Source organism: Polypterus senegalus, chromosome 1 (genome assembly GCF_016835505.1).
Source record: "Polypterus senegalus isolate Bchr_013 chromosome 1, ASM1683550v1, whole genome shotgun sequence".
Classification (NCBI taxonomy): Eukaryota; Metazoa; Chordata; class Cladistia; order Polypteriformes; family Polypteridae; genus Polypterus; species Polypterus senegalus.
The window spans coordinates 37,076,326-37,094,118 of record NC_053154.1 but is presented as its reverse complement, the minus strand read 5'-3'; the positions used below and the strand labels follow the sequence as shown (position 1 = coordinate 37,094,118).

General features: G+C 49.4%; 1 pseudogene; it reads right to left on the bottom strand.

Annotated features, from left to right (window-relative positions):
- Positions 1 to 17,793, bottom strand: part of LOC120524656 — a 79,881-nt pseudogene that overhangs the window by 41,237 nt on the left and 20,851 nt on the right.

The window sequence follows — 17,793 nt, the reverse complement described above, 5'->3', positions numbered from 1 at the left end:
GCCATTTTAATAACTGAACTGAGCTGTCACGCCGCTTTTTGTGCAACACTTTCCAAAGGGCCCAAATTCAAATCTTTGAATTTTGGGACACCGTTAAAATCTTTTGTTAAAGTTTTTTTTCTTGCCTTTTCCGCTTACTAGGAAATCACGCGATCGGTGAGGCTGGATGAAATCATCTTCGGGTTTGACAACGTCGCGTCATCTATTTGGCTTTGCCTTTTACAATTTATTCATTTTGCAATCTGGCCCTTCCTTTCCCATTGTTCACCGGGCAGCCCCTTGCCTCACCTTGCCCGCCGCCGTTGGGAAGTTTAAACGGCATGAAACTCTTTACAAGGATACAACAACTCGAAACTCAAATGGCAGTCATTTCTATTTCTGTTAACCCTGATTCGGTTTGTGACGAGCTGAATTCCCAGAGTTTGAATGTGCAGTCTGATTTTTAGAAGTCCCCTCCACTTGATGTTTTTTCTGTCGTGCTCTGACGAAAAGTTGGATTTTTGCCTGGGTGCCTGCCAGTCACTTCACTTCTAAGGAGTCGGCCCTCCAAACACAGTTTAGTCACAAAGCTCTCGCCAGACACTGCGAGGTAACTGGCGGCCCAGGCTTCTCTCCCCGTGGGATGAAGGCGGGGGCCTTCAGCTTTAGTTTTGTGCGTCCTCAACTTGGGAATGTCACTTGACCCTCTGTAGGTGGCTTTGCCAGTTATTCTGACGCCCCGCAAACAAACTTTTCACTTAATGATTCACAGACAGGAAGTAAGTGCGACGAAACCTTGTGAATCACAACCTCAGCAGAGACCAAAAGATGGCTGTGGGGCCCTGGCCACTCTTAAACCTCCCGTAATTCTGCTCCACAGACAGGAATTTCAGGACCATTTTATGGGCGCCCATCCGATTCCGCTTGTTGCTTTGAGATGGCGCCTTGGGCAAACTTACTTGTGTGACACTGGGGACACAGTTTTCAGTGGCCTCTTCCTCTGCGACTGAGATGGGGTTTGGCAGGGGTGCAGGTGGCACCCCAAATTCCGGGCTTAGGGCTGCAAACAGGTGCCGCTGGCAGGCCTTCTACCCTCAGAGACCCACCCTACTACGGCGCCTACAAACTGCATCACCCGGGCTCCAACAGCGAGCCGTGGCTACCTAAAACAAGAAGTGGAGCCCCAGGACAGCGAGCTCTCCTTTAAATGGGTATGGAAGGCGGCTGTTTTGGGATGGCTGTACCCCGACAACCTAAACATAAACGACGGCTCAAAGATAAACGCGTCGGAAGACAAACCGTTCGCAAATGAGGGAAGAATCAATGAGCGAACCGCGGGCCACCCGGCCGACTATCGCGCTCCCACGGAAGAACCGAAGAGTTGATTGAAGCACGGTAAGCCAACACATCAAGGAGAACGGACAAGCAGAACATCACAAAAATAATCACAAAGCACCCACTTACTGTGTGAAATTAACAGCGAGAAGACGAGCCTGGAGACGATAAAGACTGAAAATTTGAGTCGGCTTACGTCTTTCTCCCATTGGACACACAGCCGGAAATGTGTGCCGTTTGTTGCATGGGAGTTCTGGTATTGGAGTTCTTTGTCCAACCATTGGCAATTCTATCAGGCGTTCACTTTCAGACTTTTGACACATCAAAGTACATTTATTGGTAAGGTTTTTCACCCTGAAAGAGCCTCGGAAACCTCCACAACACTAATGGTAAAGCTGTTAGGTAATGAGTGTAACGATAACCCACTGTGGTAGTTTCATAATGTGTCAATAAGGCTAGTAAGAATAAATTTAAAATTAAATAAGAATGAAGATATTAAATTGTGTACAGTTTTTGCACAATTTTCCCTCTTTATTATTGATCTCAATTATAAAGATAGATAGATAGATAGATAGATAGTTTGAGGCACTATATAATAGATAGATAGATAGAAGCGAGGCTGAGGTCACTGAACTGAAGGTGCGGTGCTGTCTGGGAGGCGGCACCCATTGCCAGCCAAAATGGTAGGCGGGCCCGAAAAACAGTGAGGGGCCCTAGGGTGACAAAGCCATTCTCAAATGTTCTCTGAGCCGATGAACCCCGGGCTCTCCTGAGTGCCTCCATCATCCTATGATGGACGTCTGCGTTGTTGCCCGTGAAACGCATTCAAGTTCAAGCGAAAGGGGCGCCGGACTTTTCAGCTTTTTCTCTTTTAAATGGTTTTGTTTCCGGTGCCCAGGAGAAGGGCACTTTGACAATGAGGGTGTGTGTGTTGCCAGGGCAGGGCAGCTCACAGCGATTGTTAATAGTTTAGGGTTGGCTGGGACCAGCGCACACACTCCCGAGGCTGTGCATTTGAAAAGGGGGAGCCACTGTTGGAATGGCGAGAGTGGGCTGAGATTGGAGGAACCCAAAGGGAGGCCTGCACCAACCGCCATTCTCTCCTCCTTCTCTCCAGTGATGTCACTCCTGGAGCCACTGCTCCATCACAGGAGTCAGGCCGATTATCCATAGAGATGTAAGAACTGGCCTTTAGCGATAGGGTGCGATCATGAGTCTGATCAAAAGGGACAGTAAAGGGTCAGTCAGTTACCAACATTTAAAATGACAGTAAAGAAAGCTGCAGGGCTCAGCGAATACGGCCAGCTGTTCTACTGTCTTGGGCCTGGCCCCCCTTGTAAAATCTGCACCTTAGCTCTGTCGTGGATTTTTACTAAAATGTAAACAATAAAACTCCTCCCCCGGGTTCAGAGGGGGCGCGTCATATGGCGGCCCTGGGGCTTGCTACGTGGCTTAAAGGGCCCACGCACATCCAGCAGCCGACAGGATCAAAGATCGCTTTAGCTACAAGAGCAGCCTCGGCGACGTCAAATACAAGTGAAATCAAGACCCTGCAGGCGGGCACACTCGACAACAAACCCAGTGTGACACGTGTACTGTGTTTGTCACCGTGTCACTGAGCAAGTTATTAGGACCCCAACGTGGGCCCTCTTTGGCCTCCCACCAGCTCCAGTTCTCCATGGCCGGCCTCTGGTCCTCATTTACACACCCATCCCCAGTTTCTGCTGATTCGTCGCTGAATGCCCCTGTTCCACCATGTCACAAATTTGGATTCAGATCGGGGGACGGGAAGGCCATGAAGAACTCTGAAGTCAAACCCTGACACCAGACTTAGATGACTTTTGCCTTGTAAACAGGGCCCTTGGCGCATTGTCATCTGGGACATCGTTAACCCGTGGTCATGGCGGGAGGCAACAACCCTTGACCAGGCTTTTGGGAAATTAACCCTCTAACGCAATTCGCCCCAAACAGCCGGAGATGAGGGACACCAGCCCATGGCTGCTCGGTCGTGCAAACGGAGGTCATCAGGCCAGGCGGCCTCAGCTGTCCCAGTTTGGGAGCCTGGCTGACCGGGCGTGGTCTCAACACCCGTAGGGGGTGCGGTGCGGTCCAGTCGGCCCGTCTCCCTCACCCAAACCTCAGACACTTGATTGATTTCAGGACTGGCACTGTGTATGGCAAGAGCAATAACAATGGGAGCTTGATTACTGGTCTGGTCTCTCTGATGGCTGTCCCTGCACACCCAACTCGATCGGGGTGGTCATGGGGCGGTCCTTACAGGTGACACTGCAGCTGTGACCGCTGGCCTTGGCTACTCTAAGCAGCTGTTTGGGACGTTGGACATCTATGGGTCTGTGGTTCTTGGAGGGCTGATCCTCCCCTTAGCTGTGAACCCCCGAGTTTTGGCACAGGGGGGGAAAGGGCTGCAGGGGTCGTGGTATCCAGGGTAAGCTTTTCTAGGCTGGTGGTCAGGCTGCCCCTCCTGCATTGCCAGCAAACCTTACTTCCATTTGGGTGCAGTGTCATCCTGACTGACTGGAAACGGGGATGGAAAGGCAATCACCTGGACTGTGGCAGCTACAGGGAGTAGTGCTGCCCCGGTGCCCGCTAGGGTCATCCTCAGTAGGACCCGAGATCACCTGTTCATCTACCAGTCTGGTGTTACCCCGAGGGAAGTCCACCTGACCACATCCGGCACTGATGGGTCTCAAATGTGAATATCGGAGACTTTCTTTGTACCCTAGCCGATTTTCATAAACCGTTTGATTTCGTTGATCGAGCCACCCTGTAGGCCCCTCTGGACTTTGCTGATTGTCATGGGGCCTGTACACTGGTACTGGGAGTATTTAAAAGGACTGGTGGCAAAAAACCTCTGTTTTTTTTCCCAGTTGATTTTGTGGTTCATCATGACCATCATCATCATAAATTAAATTCTTCCAGGGAAGCCTGAAAACCACGAGGACTGATTTAGAAACCTTTATGTTAGATAGATAGATAGATAGATAGATACTTTATAAATTCCCATAGTCCAGCAAGCATCCTGATAAAGAACGTCAATATTAAATTAAAGAGTGATAACAATGCAGGTATAACAGACAATAACTTTGTATAAAAACGTTTACGTTTCCCCGGCATAGTGTGGGGTCTCCTCAGTCTGTCAGTGGAGCAGGATGGTGACAGCAGTCTGTGCTGAAGCTGCTCCTCTGTCTGGAGATGATCCTGTTCAGTGGATTCCCCCATGATTGACAGGAGTCTGCTCAGCGCCGCGCTCTGGCACGGATGTCAAACTGTCCAGCTCCGTCCCCACAATAGAGCCTGCCTTCCTCACCAATTTGTCCCTCTTTTTTTGCTGCCCCCCCAGCACACCACCGTGTAGAAGGGCGCCCCCCAAACTGTCTGGTAGAACATCTGCAGCATTTTTTGTCAGATGTTGAAGGACGCCAACCTTCTAATGAAGTCTAGTCGGCTCTGTCCTCTTTTACACAGATCATCAGTATTGGCAGTCCAGTCCATTTTTATCACCCAGCTGCACTCCCAGGTATTTATAGGTCTGCACCCTCTGCACAGTCACCTCTGATGATCACGGGTCCATGGGGGCCTGGTCCCCCAAAAATCCACCACCAGCTCCTTGGTTTTGCTGGTGTTCAGCTATGGGTGGTTTGAGTGCACCATTTAACAAAGTCCTTGATTAGGTTCCTTACTCCTCCTCCTGCCCACTCCGGGATGCAGCCCACCAAGCAGTGTCGTCGAAACTTCTCCCGTGGCAGGACTCTGAGTTGTTTTGGGAAGTCTGATGTATGTTGGCTGAACAGGCCCAGAGAAAGTCCAGTCCCCTCGGGCTCCTGTATTGCTGCACTGTCAGACCTGCAGTTCCCAGGAGCACATACTGGTCTGTCTGTCAGATAGTCCATGATCCATGCAACCAGGTGGGGAGTCTACTCTCATCTCAGTCAGCTTGTCTCTAAGGAGCAGAGGTTGGATGGTGTTGAAGGCGCTAGAAAGCCCAGAAACATAATTCTTACAGCACCATTGCCTCTGTCCAGGTGGGAGGATGGTGTAGCATGTAGATGATGGCATCCTCCGCTCCCACCTTCTCCTGGTATGCGACTGCAGAGGTCGAGGCGTGGTGGACCTGTGGCCTCAGGTGGTGAAGCAGAAACCGCTCCATGGTCTTCAAACATGTGGCGTCAAGCGCGGGGGGAATCATTCAGCTCACTAGGATGTTGACACCTTTGGGACTGGGGGGGATAAGATGTTTTCCAAAGCCTTGGGACTCCCCCCTGTTCCGGCTCAGGTTGAAGATGTGCTGTAGAGGACCCCCGGTTCCAACACAGGGCCTTCAGCAGTCGTGGTGATCTCCATCTGGATCTGCTGCTTTGCTGGACGAAGTCTCCTCAGCCTCTGCTCACTGGGCTGCTGTAATTGTGGGTGGGGATGTCTCACCTGTGCTGGTATCAGCAAAGTATGGGTGTGGGTGCAGTACTCCAAGGAGAGTGGGTTAGGGTGGTCAAATCTGTTAAAAGTTGTTCATTTGGTTTGCTCTCTCCCGTCTCTCTCAATGATGGCACTCCGCTGAGCTGCAGCCACTGATGATCTTCACCCCATTCCACACTTCCTTCATGCTGTTATTCTGCAACTTCTGCTCCAACTTTTCTCCTGTACTGCTCTTTTGCTGCCCTGGCTGGACTCGGAGTTCCTTCTGTATGCACTTGGCTCATGCTGATCCCGGCCTTTAAAGCCCTTTTCTTCTGGTTCAAAGGCCATTGATGTCACTTGTAACCCCATGGCTTGTTGTTAGCAGAGCAGGACTGTTCCGGGAAACCCACAATGTCCATACAGAAGTTGATGTAATCAGTTGTGCAGTCAACAACCTCCTCAATGTTCTCACTATGTGACCCCTCAGGATATCCCAGTCTGTAGTTTCCGTCCTCAGGCCTACTCTGCCTCGGGGGACCACTTCCTGAATAGCGTGTGGTTGTAGGTGGCACCTTACTCTTGGTTTGTAGTGAGGCTGAAGCAGAACCAGGTTATGATCTGCTTTCCCAAGCGGGCAGCGGGATTCTGGCAGTGGAGGCTCTGGATGAGGGGTCTGGGCTCAGAGGGCCCTGATAAACACCAAGGGCCAGGCCTTTAATGACCTCCTGGGCACAGCCATCAGCAGGGGGTCTGTCTGTGGAGAGAGTGTCAACCTCATCGAGGGTTTACTGACCTTGGCAGTGACATTCATGTGACTCTGGTGACTCTTATTATGAGGTCAGTAGATGGATGGGGGGGGGTATTAGGTGTGTGGCACCCCTGCTGATATCTCTGCAAAAGGACAAAAGCCCAAGTGTTTTAGAGTCCTGGGTAGGAACATGGACACCATCCGTGACCTGAGACTCCTTCATGTGGGTCTCTTCAGAGGGTCCTTAGGGTCGCGGGGTGTGACTTTGTGTTGCAGCGGTGCCTCGTTCCCACAGGGCATGCGAGTTGGACTTTGCAGACACAGCCCTGTTGAGGCTCCATGGGTGCTGCCAGGGGTGCTTGAGGACTCCCAGAGTCCAATTTTGTTGACCTTTGCCTCATTCAGAAGAAAGAGAAAGAAAGAAAGAAGAAAGAACTGCGTTTGCACTTACAAGGGAAGGGTTTCCTGTGACTAAAAACTCTTTTGTGCTTTAAAGGTCACAAGAGAAGATAAAAAAACAGGCACAGCGTTTCCTTTATTAACTCTTATATCGCAGAGGCTGACTAATTATAATACATTTCACTTTAACTCCATCACAAGCTTTCACAGATAAAGTCATTGATACATCCCGTATATATATATATATATATATATATATTTGGAGGACCCGGCTGGATGCCCCTTCACTGTATGTTCAGCCTTGGACTCTCAATCCTCCCTCTGGACTCTAGATGGCGCCCCCTGGGTTTGGGCACTTGGTTCCCTGCAGGGCTCCATGGGAATGGATTTGGGGTGCAGCCCTGTAGGGTCCCCCAGGCCCCCGCCAGGGTACTGCAGCTGGGACTCCTGAGCTGGGACTTGGCATTGGCAGTAAACCAGCTGGAACACTTCTGGGTGGACTAGAAAAGGCCAGCAGCCACCACTAAATGGCGGGTGGGGAGGGGGGAGGAGCGAAGCTTGTGTGGAGGGAGTAAAGCGCAGGAAAAAAGGGAAAGGGAAGAGACTGAGTTTGGGCTGATTAGGGCACCGTGTTGTGTGCAGGCGTTTATATAATAAATAGTGTTTTTGACAGATTAGGGCTTTCCCCCTTGTCCCCTCAGACCACATCAGACACCAGATAAAGTCCAAATAATTGATTTATTATTATAAATAAGTGCACAAAGCACTCCTCTCCAAAATTCTCAATAAACAATACTCCAAAATCACAATCCTTCTCTCCCAGGCAGCTTGCCACCCTGCCTCCCAACTCAGCTCGTCTGTCTGGGATCTCCCACAGTCCTTTATACTCCTCGACCGGGAAGCGTTTACCCTCTCTGTCCATATGACCTGGAACACTTCGGGTCAGATAAACCCTTTTTTCTTCCCCCAGGAAACATCGTTCTCTTTGTCCATGTGACTATGAGCTTCCTGGGCTAAGGAAAAGTCTCTGGGCCTCCTGCAGCGACTCCTGGCGGCCCCCATGGTATCCAGCAGGGCTGTGAATAAAGAACCCCAATGTCCAAATGCCCTGCTGATCTTGGGCACCTCCTTTGCAGGGAGGCCCCCACCTGGCGACCGGGGGGTTGGCCGGGATGAACAAGCCCATCACAGTGTGCTTTGGGACATTGGTGTCGGTCTGTCTGTCTGTGCCTGCGGACTGTCTTATCATAATTGATAGATAGATAGATAGATAGATAGATAGATAGATAGATAGATAGATGAAGATAGATGTAAAAGGCACTATATAATAAATAGATAGATAGATAGATAGATAGATAGATGATAGATAGATAGATAGATAGATAGATGGGTAGATAGTGTGGAGACTGGCCCAGACACGGGCAGGCGGACCGTTCATTCACCCACAACACGTTTATTTACAATAATAAAGTCCACAAGTGCACCACAAAACCCCAAAGTCCCCAAAGTCCGCCAACCAAGCCCCCTCTCTCTCCTCTTCAGCTCAGTCCACTCCACTCCCGACTCTCGCTGAATGAAGGGGCGGCCCTTTATCCGCCCGGATGAGCTCAGGTGCTCCCGCCAATCTCCCTGAAGCGCCCCAGTGTGGCGGAAGTGCCGCTGTTCTCCGGAAGCTCTCCTGGTGTCCCTGCTTTCTCTTCCCCAGCACTTCCTGGTGTGGTGGAAGTACTGGGGCCCGGGGTTCCAAAGGCACTGGGGCCCCTGGCGGTGACCATGGCCCCTACGGGTTGGGCTTCCATGCCTCACCCGTCCCCAAAGCAGCCAGGGCGGTGGCCCCGTGATCTACAGTGGCGTAGACCATCCTCCGGCCCCTCAAAGCTCCCGGCCGGTCGTTGCCCCTGGCATCCTTGACAATATAGTAATCCCTGCTGTTTTAAAGCCCGACTTTGGCTTCACTCTATCGCTGATTTTATATGTAAGCTAACTAAATATATACGGATTTTTGCTCCCGCGGGTTCTGGACAATGAGTCTTTTACTTCCTGTACATGTTTCCCTCAGTTGGTTTCCCCAGTTGTTTTTATACAAGGGACACTATTGGTGGATGACGAAGCTAACCAATCAAACACTCAGTTAGTTCCTGTGTGCTGAATGCGTGTTAACCGGGGTCTCGTCTGGGCTCATTCAGCATCCGTGTTTGCTGTGAAAAGGGTTCACTTTGTGCTTTTTTGTGTTAATCCTTGTGCACAGTCAAGCCCTTCATTAAGACTCCAAAATGATCTGCTCAAAAAGGTAAGCGTTTGCATTTGTTGAAGGAAGGAAAATCTATGCTGTGGGACGCCATTACAGCATCAATGAGTACGATTCTTTTATTAAAGTAGGAAAGGAATATAAGATCTCGACGCAGTGTCCTTTTAATCAGGGTGCAAACAGTTGTAAGTGAAATGTAATAAGGCAGTAGTCTGGATGGAATCTGCTTTAGGGATTTGGATTGAAGGCGAACAGCGTGCACAGTCGTCTGAAGAGGCTACTTTAGAAGAGCTGCAACTCTCCCTTTGTTGTGCAGTAAAATTAAACTCCTCGTTTCGGACAAGTCATCGTGTCATTGTTGGTAGTAACCATAATTAATTTTCTACTTACAGTACTTAGTACATGTGCGTCGTTTAGTGTCACTGTACACACATTTACTGTATACTTTTTTTTCTTTGCGTTATGCGTTTTTTTGGCTGGTGGCCTGTCTATCATATAAGCTGAACATACGTGATCCCCGGAGACACTTCGATATCTTTAAAAATAATATTTAGGTTTACTGATATAAACAGTGTTTTCTATATACATAATTTCAATGAATCTTACCTAATATCTAAGAATACAAAAGGTTATGCTGTATAACTGGGGAGGAATATTTATAAACAGTGTGGGAGGTTTATAAGGGCTTCAAATATATAAAAATAACAAACAAACATATGGTTTCTACTTCGGGATTTTCACCTATCGCGGGGGGGTCTGGAGCGGATCAAGGGGGGATTACTGTAGATAGATAGATAGATAGATGATAGATAGATAGATAGATGATAATAGGAAAGATTCAGCTGGGCACACACAGGCCCCGAGACAATCGTCCCAGAAAGCGCGCTTTGTTTTCTTCGTCTCCCTTTTTATATAACACAGCACAGCACAATGCACAATCAGCCCTAATCACTCAGTCCTTTTTTTTTCCTTTTTTTTTCTTTCTTTTCTTTTCTTTCCTTTCTCTTTTATTTCTTCTGCCACTCCACCCCTCTCTCTCAAGTTCGTCCTCTGCCCCCCGACCCCGGCCCCCCTTTTGTAGTTCACCCGATGACCTTCCCTGATAAAGACTCGGTTCATCCGTGGGGCCCGGGGTTGAGCTTCAAGCTCTGTGGCCCCATGCAGCCCGGGGGCTGCCCTCTTGCTCCTCTTCCAGCCCCCTGCTTCCCCAGGCCTCCCACTGGGAGTGGACCCGGCCATCTATCACAATATACTTTATATAAAATATATATAGAAACAGATGGCGGAGTCTTTGGGAAACCACCAAAAAAAGTCCTTGGCGCCGTCGATCTGGCGTTTGGTGAAATCGGGAGCTCGCCGCCGACACCTCTCTTCGTTTCTCGACAAGGCCTCCCATTGATTCTGGCTGTCCGTGTGATACGTGACAGTCTTTGATCTCTTTGTGTCTGAACTCCTTCCTCTCCCAAGCTGTAAACCCCGACCCTGACGACTCCCGTCCCAGGCACCCATCCATCTGCAGGTTCTAAAGTCATCAGTACATCCTGAGGCATCCTAGCCGTTCCCTGGGCTTCTGCTTTTTGGAAGTTACTGGGATGGCTACAATTCAAGAAAAGAAGATGCTTTGGTAACTGTCCTTGTCCATCTTAAAACATAAACCCCAACACACACAATGAGGGATTGGTCCGCCCCACCCACCCGGGACCCCCTCAGAGGGGAGGGCCAGGGGACACAGCATGCACATGGCACTATCTCCCCAGAATGTTAGGTTGCATGTGGGCATGGGCTCTCTGGCTCAACCCTGTTGGGTTCTGCGGTTGCTGCCGGGGGATCCCATAAGGACTAGCAAGGCCTACTTTGTGGGGCTCCTGCCATACCCAGAAGTCCCCCGGGTCAGTCTTTGGGCCCCGGGAAATTTTGGCAGGGGATTACTTAAAAGGAGCTGCCAGAGTTGGGAGGGGGAAGACAAAGCTTGCTGTGGCGATGGATGAAGATGGCGGATTGCGGTGTGCTGCTTGTGCTTCATAATTTGCTGATGCTGTGGGAAACGCTTCCTGGGGAAAGCCTCAACAAACCGGATAAGGGAAGGAAGCTGGCGATGGCAGAAACCTGGCATCTTAGAAAAAACCCGTTACGAGCACAGATCCATTAGCGGGTTCTCTTTTGTCATATAATACGATAAACACAACAAAATGAAATGCCACCGAGACAACAATGGGGGAAAAGAAGGGCGATGGGCATCAGCGTCAGATTACGTGAGACACTGGGGCAGGTCGGAAGTTGGACTTTCGTCACCTAAGGTGACATTGACACTGCCCGCTGGACTGCCTCCTGCTGTGACTCTTGAGGGACTCGCAGTCCACTTCATTAAGGCTGATAGAAACCCACGCTCTTTGCTGCCACCGGGGCCCGGGGGGAGCTCAAAGGGAGGGCATTCCACAGCAGGCCAGGGGTGGCGAGGGCTGATCCACTGCAGCCCCGTCACGGTCCGGTTCTAGTCACCTCGTTTCCTCTGGCCTCTAAATCCCACCAGTCAAATCCCATCATACGGGTGGCTGCCCCATGCGAACTGTGAACGTTCGCTCCCTTTATTGTTGTGGGGCACAATCCCGAGAACTATCCTATCCATCCATCCATTTTTCAACCCCTGAATCCCAACAGGGGCATGGGGTCTGCTGGAACCATCCAGCCAACACGGGCACAAGGCAGGAACAATCCCGGGCAGGGTGCCAACCAACCGCAGTGCCAAGATCAACTTTGGACTAAATGCCTTCGTTATCTACCGTAGGCCAGGCGTCCTGGGCCGTGAGGCTGCTGCTGCTCACTCCTGTCAGTTTTCAGTCTCTCTCACGATGGGAGGCTGGCACTGCCCCCTGCTCTGTCGTTTCCCACCAATTGGCCCCCCTTTTCGCTTCGCTCTTCTTTGTATCCCACTGTGCTTCTGCCCGTGATTTGAACTTCCCGTTCACTCGGTGAATTCTCTGACTTTCCAAATGGACTCCGGTTTTGCTCAGCATGTCACTCTTCCCTAGGCCCCAGGACGCCCACCTGACCTCGTGTGTACCTTTGCGAAGAAAGTCCTCTGCCAGGTTAAGTGGGGACCCTAATGGCAGAACATTACAAAGCACTTGTGGGACTTTTTCTGTCGTACTTGCGGTCAAAGCTCGGGCTTGTTACTTTTTCGTTTCTTCACTTACACGTTGTGACATCAGTCTGTCCTTTTCTAATGTCACCTGAGCCATTAGTGCTGTGTTCATTTGATATAAAAGGGTTCAAATGTTCATTAAACGTACAAGTGCAGGGAGTTGTGTACCGTTCTGACTTGGCATACGATTGAACTACAAAAGTAATGAGATCTTTGACTCCATGACTTCCTTTAAAAAACAACAGTGAATAAGGGCTATATGGCGCCCGACCGACTCAGACGACAGGGGAAAATGAACGACTATTTATTTCTCTTCACCTGTGGGCACGTCCTCCCCATGAACCCCACAGGCAGTCATTCCCAAGCACAAACACACACCAGACAGTCCCTCTTCCTCTTCTCCGCCACTCCTCCCGACTCCGGCTTCGGTGGTGGTGGCTGCTGGAAACTCTTTTCTAGTCCACCCGTCCTCCGGGTGCTTGATTACCGAGTTCGGGTGTGGTGAATCGCTGCCCACATGGGCTCAGGAGTCCCAGCTGGCAGCATAGCACCCCAGGCGGTGCCCTGCAGTAACTCCCGTGGAGCCCTGCGGAACCTGAGGCACCTCTCAGCCAGGGGGTGGGTGGGCATCTAGCGTCCAGGGGAGGTATTGCACCGTCCAGGGATTACAATGCAGGGGCATGCGGCGCCTGCTCCAGGAAGGCTTTTAGCTCAAGCTGACTTTATTACCCTTCTCTCCAGTTTACCTGTAGGTATGTCAAGATGCTCATGTCACCGGTGTGTGTTTGTGTGTGTGTGTGTTTGTGTGTGTGTGTGTGTGTGTGTGTGTGTGTGTGTGTGTGTCTGCGCCGGGCCTTCAATTACTGCATGTTGTCGTCTGCCAGGCTTTTCTCTGAAGCTCCTATCTTGCTCTTCTGGTCTGTACTACTGTATATATGCTACTGTATGTGCTGTACTTCCTGCCATTCTCTCTTAAACTCTGTGAAGTGCCGTGAGCATGAGAAAGGCGCTATATAAAGTATTATTATGATTGCTGGCCACAGCAACAGGAATTTGGAGGGATTTCTTACTTCCGTATCGTCTGGAAGGCTCTCTACGGCCTTTAACGCACTGCATTTCCTGCACCAACGCCAGCCTTCACTTCCATTTGCTGCTACGCCTGCTGATTCGATTGATCCGACCGTAAGGCTGTCTGCCGTGATTTGTGGTCAGTCAGGCGTGGGCAAGCAATCCCTCATAACGTCACCTTTAGGGACCTCCAGTGGCTGACGTCGTGTCCCCCTCCGGCTGCTGTTGTCGTCACTTGTGTAGACTTTCAAGGGAGGCTGGTGGCCGTGTGGCGTGTCAGCCCTCTGCTCCTGGCTGTCCTCCTTGTGATTGAAGGCCTGGACACCTTGGCAGAACGGCAGGTTTAGCAGGAGCAGTGGCCCACCATACGAGCAGCAATCTGGGGCTCGATTGTACGTAGGGAATGAGTTGCTTGCGGTCCGTCCATCCTGCTGCCCAGAAGCGTGCCAGGCCAGCTGCCCGTATTCTTTCCCCCATTGCCTTCCTTTCTTGTTTAAAGCAGCTTTGCCTTTTCTTCTCCCTTTCGTCTCATCAACACGTCACTTTATGACAAGAAGAGTGACCGACCGCAAAATATCCGTAAACACTTCTGCCGATCGCATGGGAAGACGGCCAGACAGACCGTCAGGACCACCAGCCTTACGAGTCCTGGCCGTGGGGGCTTTGAAACACATGTGGGTCTGCGTAGCTGGGGCACTGGACCCCGAAAGTGTGCAATTCATTACTTGAATGAATGACTTCTGTTATTGTTGTTTATTAACTATTGGCTCCTATTGTCGGGCAATTGTAATTTAATGATCGATAGAAAGGAATTATGGAAGACAAAATTAACAATGGTGAAACGTTAAAGCAGTGGGAAAAACTCAGGTTAATTTAGAGATAATAATTACACGTAGACACTCGTGATTACAAAACTACTCAGATAACCCGCCATCTTAAAGCCACCTGATTATTTATATTGAGCCAACAGTATATAAAGCATTAAAAAGTGTGGTGACAGATAATGACTGCATGTGATTTTTATTAATTTATGGAAACTAGAATTAGGTTCGTAATATTCACTGATTTCTTTTTATTTACCAGAGGTGTAGCGAAAATATCCTCGTGGTGTATCATGGGTGCTCATTATTCACACCTGACGCGGGCTAACCCGTATCGTCATCGTCCGGTGGGCGGAGTGAAGCCTCACGCCCATATTTGAAGCGATGTGTCGGACGCAGACACATACAGAGAGACGTCTGTCGCATTCACTGTGTTGGCCAGTCGACACGATAAGTCAGCGCGTCCGCGAGTGGCCAAAGTGCCATTTAAACTCATACAGGTAGACGTGGAAACCGGGATTTCTGATGAAAAACAATAACGTTTAAAAACAGCATCGTTTACATACCGCAGATTTTGGCAAAATCGTTTACATGCAAGTATTTATATTTATTTATACACTAGTAATGACAATTATTAAATAATAGTAATAATAATTATTATTATTTTTAAATAATTCCTCCCATATAAGTAACATTTCTCAGACTGCCTTCTTCCATCTCTAAACATTTCTAGACGTCGTCCTGTTCTTACACAACACAGTACTGAAATATTGTTTAATGCCCAGTCACCTCACATATAGATTACTGTAATGCTATTCTATCTGGCATCCCACAAAAACGTACCCATCGCTTACAACTTCTTCAAATTCTGCTGCCAGGATAATAACCTGCTGTTGTAAATCCACTGGAACACATCACACCGATGCTCTCTCGACTTCACTGGCTCCTGTTCACTACAGAATACGACACACAACCCCGCTCTTAATGTTTAAAGCTCTCCACACCTCGCCGATCTCCTCCAGACTGGCACTCCTCTCGCAGCTCGACTTTCTGTACCACACATCAGACTCACTGCTATGGGAGCTCGAGCGTCTCTCCCGGTGCTCCTCAATTCTCGAATTCTCTTCCCTCTCATATCCGTCAGCTCGATTCAATAACACATTTTAAGACTGCCCTCGAAACTTCTCTTTTCAAACTGGCATACCAATTGTAAATTTTGGCACTGTCACTGCCAGTTCTCTTTGTTTGCTCGCTAATTGTGCCTTTTTGATTTATTATTCTCATGTATTCGGATTCAGCGGGTTAGAAAATGGATGGATGGATGGATGTTTAATGTTATTGTAAGGTGACCTCAGGTGCTAAGATTATAAAACGAGATTTCTAACAGTCAAATATAACCAAAACAATTGTTCAGCCTCACCTATGAAATGTAATCCCTGTGATCTGGTTTGGAGCGTCCAGCGGGTTTGTACAATGCCAAGCAGCGCATTATTCATTACTTCACGCCGCAGCAGGTGCCACTCGCAATATGGCGGCGACGTTGACGTACGAGGCTGCTGGTCATGCGCCGTCTAGTAATTCTCTGTCTATGGTGTCGGAAACTATACGGTACCACGTGGAGGCTTCAAAGCATGTGTGACTCGCCTCTCTAGTGACATCTACTGGCATTTCTGATTAACTCGCGGTCTCTTTTATTACTTTTGTGTCTTCGCTACGGATCGGCAAGGAAGAAGCGTTCATCAGCGGCTTCCAGTGTCTAATGTCTACAATAAAAAAAACTAACAGCGGCAGGCGGCATGTACTCCACGACAAAAAGAGTTCCAATAAAACACAATATGACGCCCCATTCATGGAGCCCCGGCTCTTTTAATAAATACTCCTCTTTGACAATGCTTCATTATTATTGCTCCTGTTATTGGTATTATTCACTTTTTTGAGATTGCATTTAATTGACCGCCATTTGGGGTTCACCAGCTCTAACGCTGTAGTTTAAAGAAAGAAAACCGAGAATACGAGATTCCAATGGGATCCATCGCTGGGCCCCTCAGAGTTGGGGTGAGTGAGACGCCCAGCAGCAGAGCCCTGAATGGGAGAGAAAACGCGATGACATCACGGCGAGGCCAGCATGGCTGTGATCACAGCTTGGGCTGCAGTCAAAGATGGCCGAGGTCGGGAGAGATTTCATTAAATGATAAAGAGAAGTTGGAATCAAATGTAATGGCGGGAGCAGAGATGCCATCAATGAATGACCTAAACTGATCCATCTTAGCCACATTCACAGTCCGCCTTTGAACTCCTCATCGTTCAGACCACCAACAAGAGGCACGAGCCGGAAGGAGCGTGAATTATCATTCCATATATCTGAGTGTCCTCAGCATAGCAGTGACAGTCCGAGCCATTGTAGGAACTACTTGACATCAGGTCAGGTCAGGTCAGGTCAGGTTTGAGGGGCAGGCACTGGTACAGCACCCACCACCGACCAAACAGCTCAGTGATCCTGGTTGGCAAGCACGCGGTCCAGTGCCACCCCTCACAAGATGACCTACGCCTGGTGCTACATGGGCGTCCCCCTTAATGATAATAATAATACATTTTATTTATTTGTAGGCGCCTTTCTAAACACTCAAGGACACCGAACAATAAAAAAAAAAAACACAGATGATAAGCAAAACTAAAATACAAAAATGAAAATCAGAAAATCAAAGAGAAAAAGCCGTCTCAAGCAAATGAGTTTAAAGTTTAGACTTGAAAAGTGAAAATGATTTGATATTTCTAAGCTCAGGTGGTAGTGAGCAGAGCAACTGAATGCCATGGTGGTAAAGACGGGCACAGGGGGCAGTCAAGTGGATCTGAGGGTGCGAGGAGGGAATGCAGCATGGAGGAGGTCAGACAGATATGGGGGCCTTAAAAGGAGAATTTGGAACTGAATTCAGACCTGAGCTGGAAGCCAAACGGCAACTGCAGGCAGGGTGATGTGGTGAACAGAGGGGGTCCCGGTAATGATGAGGGTGGGCAGCTGAAGCTTAGAAAGAGATTTGTAGAGAAACACCCAAAGAAAAGGAATTGCAACAATGGAGGCAGAAGTGGCGAGACTATGAGCGAGGATAGCAGTGGTGTGGGGAGTGAGGGACCGGGCGAATCGATTAGCGCTACGCATGAGGCCAGTAGATGTCACTGATGTGGGACTGAAAGGAGAAAGTGCTGTCAAGGATGACACCTGTGGGGAGGGGCAGACAGAGGAGTCATCAATAACAAAGGACCAATGATCAGGTCTGGATAACCAATGAGGAGAACCTCAGTATTGTCACTTGTTGATTTAATTTAAGAAAGTCTGAAGAAAACCAGGATTGGATTTCTGCTGTGCAATCAGTAAGTGAGGAGGTTGCTAGTGAGAAAGAGCTGGGGGGCAAGAAAGAGCTGGGGGTCATCAGCATGACTGGGGGGAGCTCATGTGATATTTAGGAAAGGGGAAGGAGGTAACAATGAAGAGGAGGGGCCCAGGACGGAGCCCACCTGAAGTGACAGTGGTGGGCTGGGATGTCAAAGTCTGAAGCTGAACAAACTGAGTGTGGCCTGAGAGGTGGGATCTGAACCAGTCTAGTGGCGTGTGGGTAATGCCTTCTTCTTCCTCTTCTTC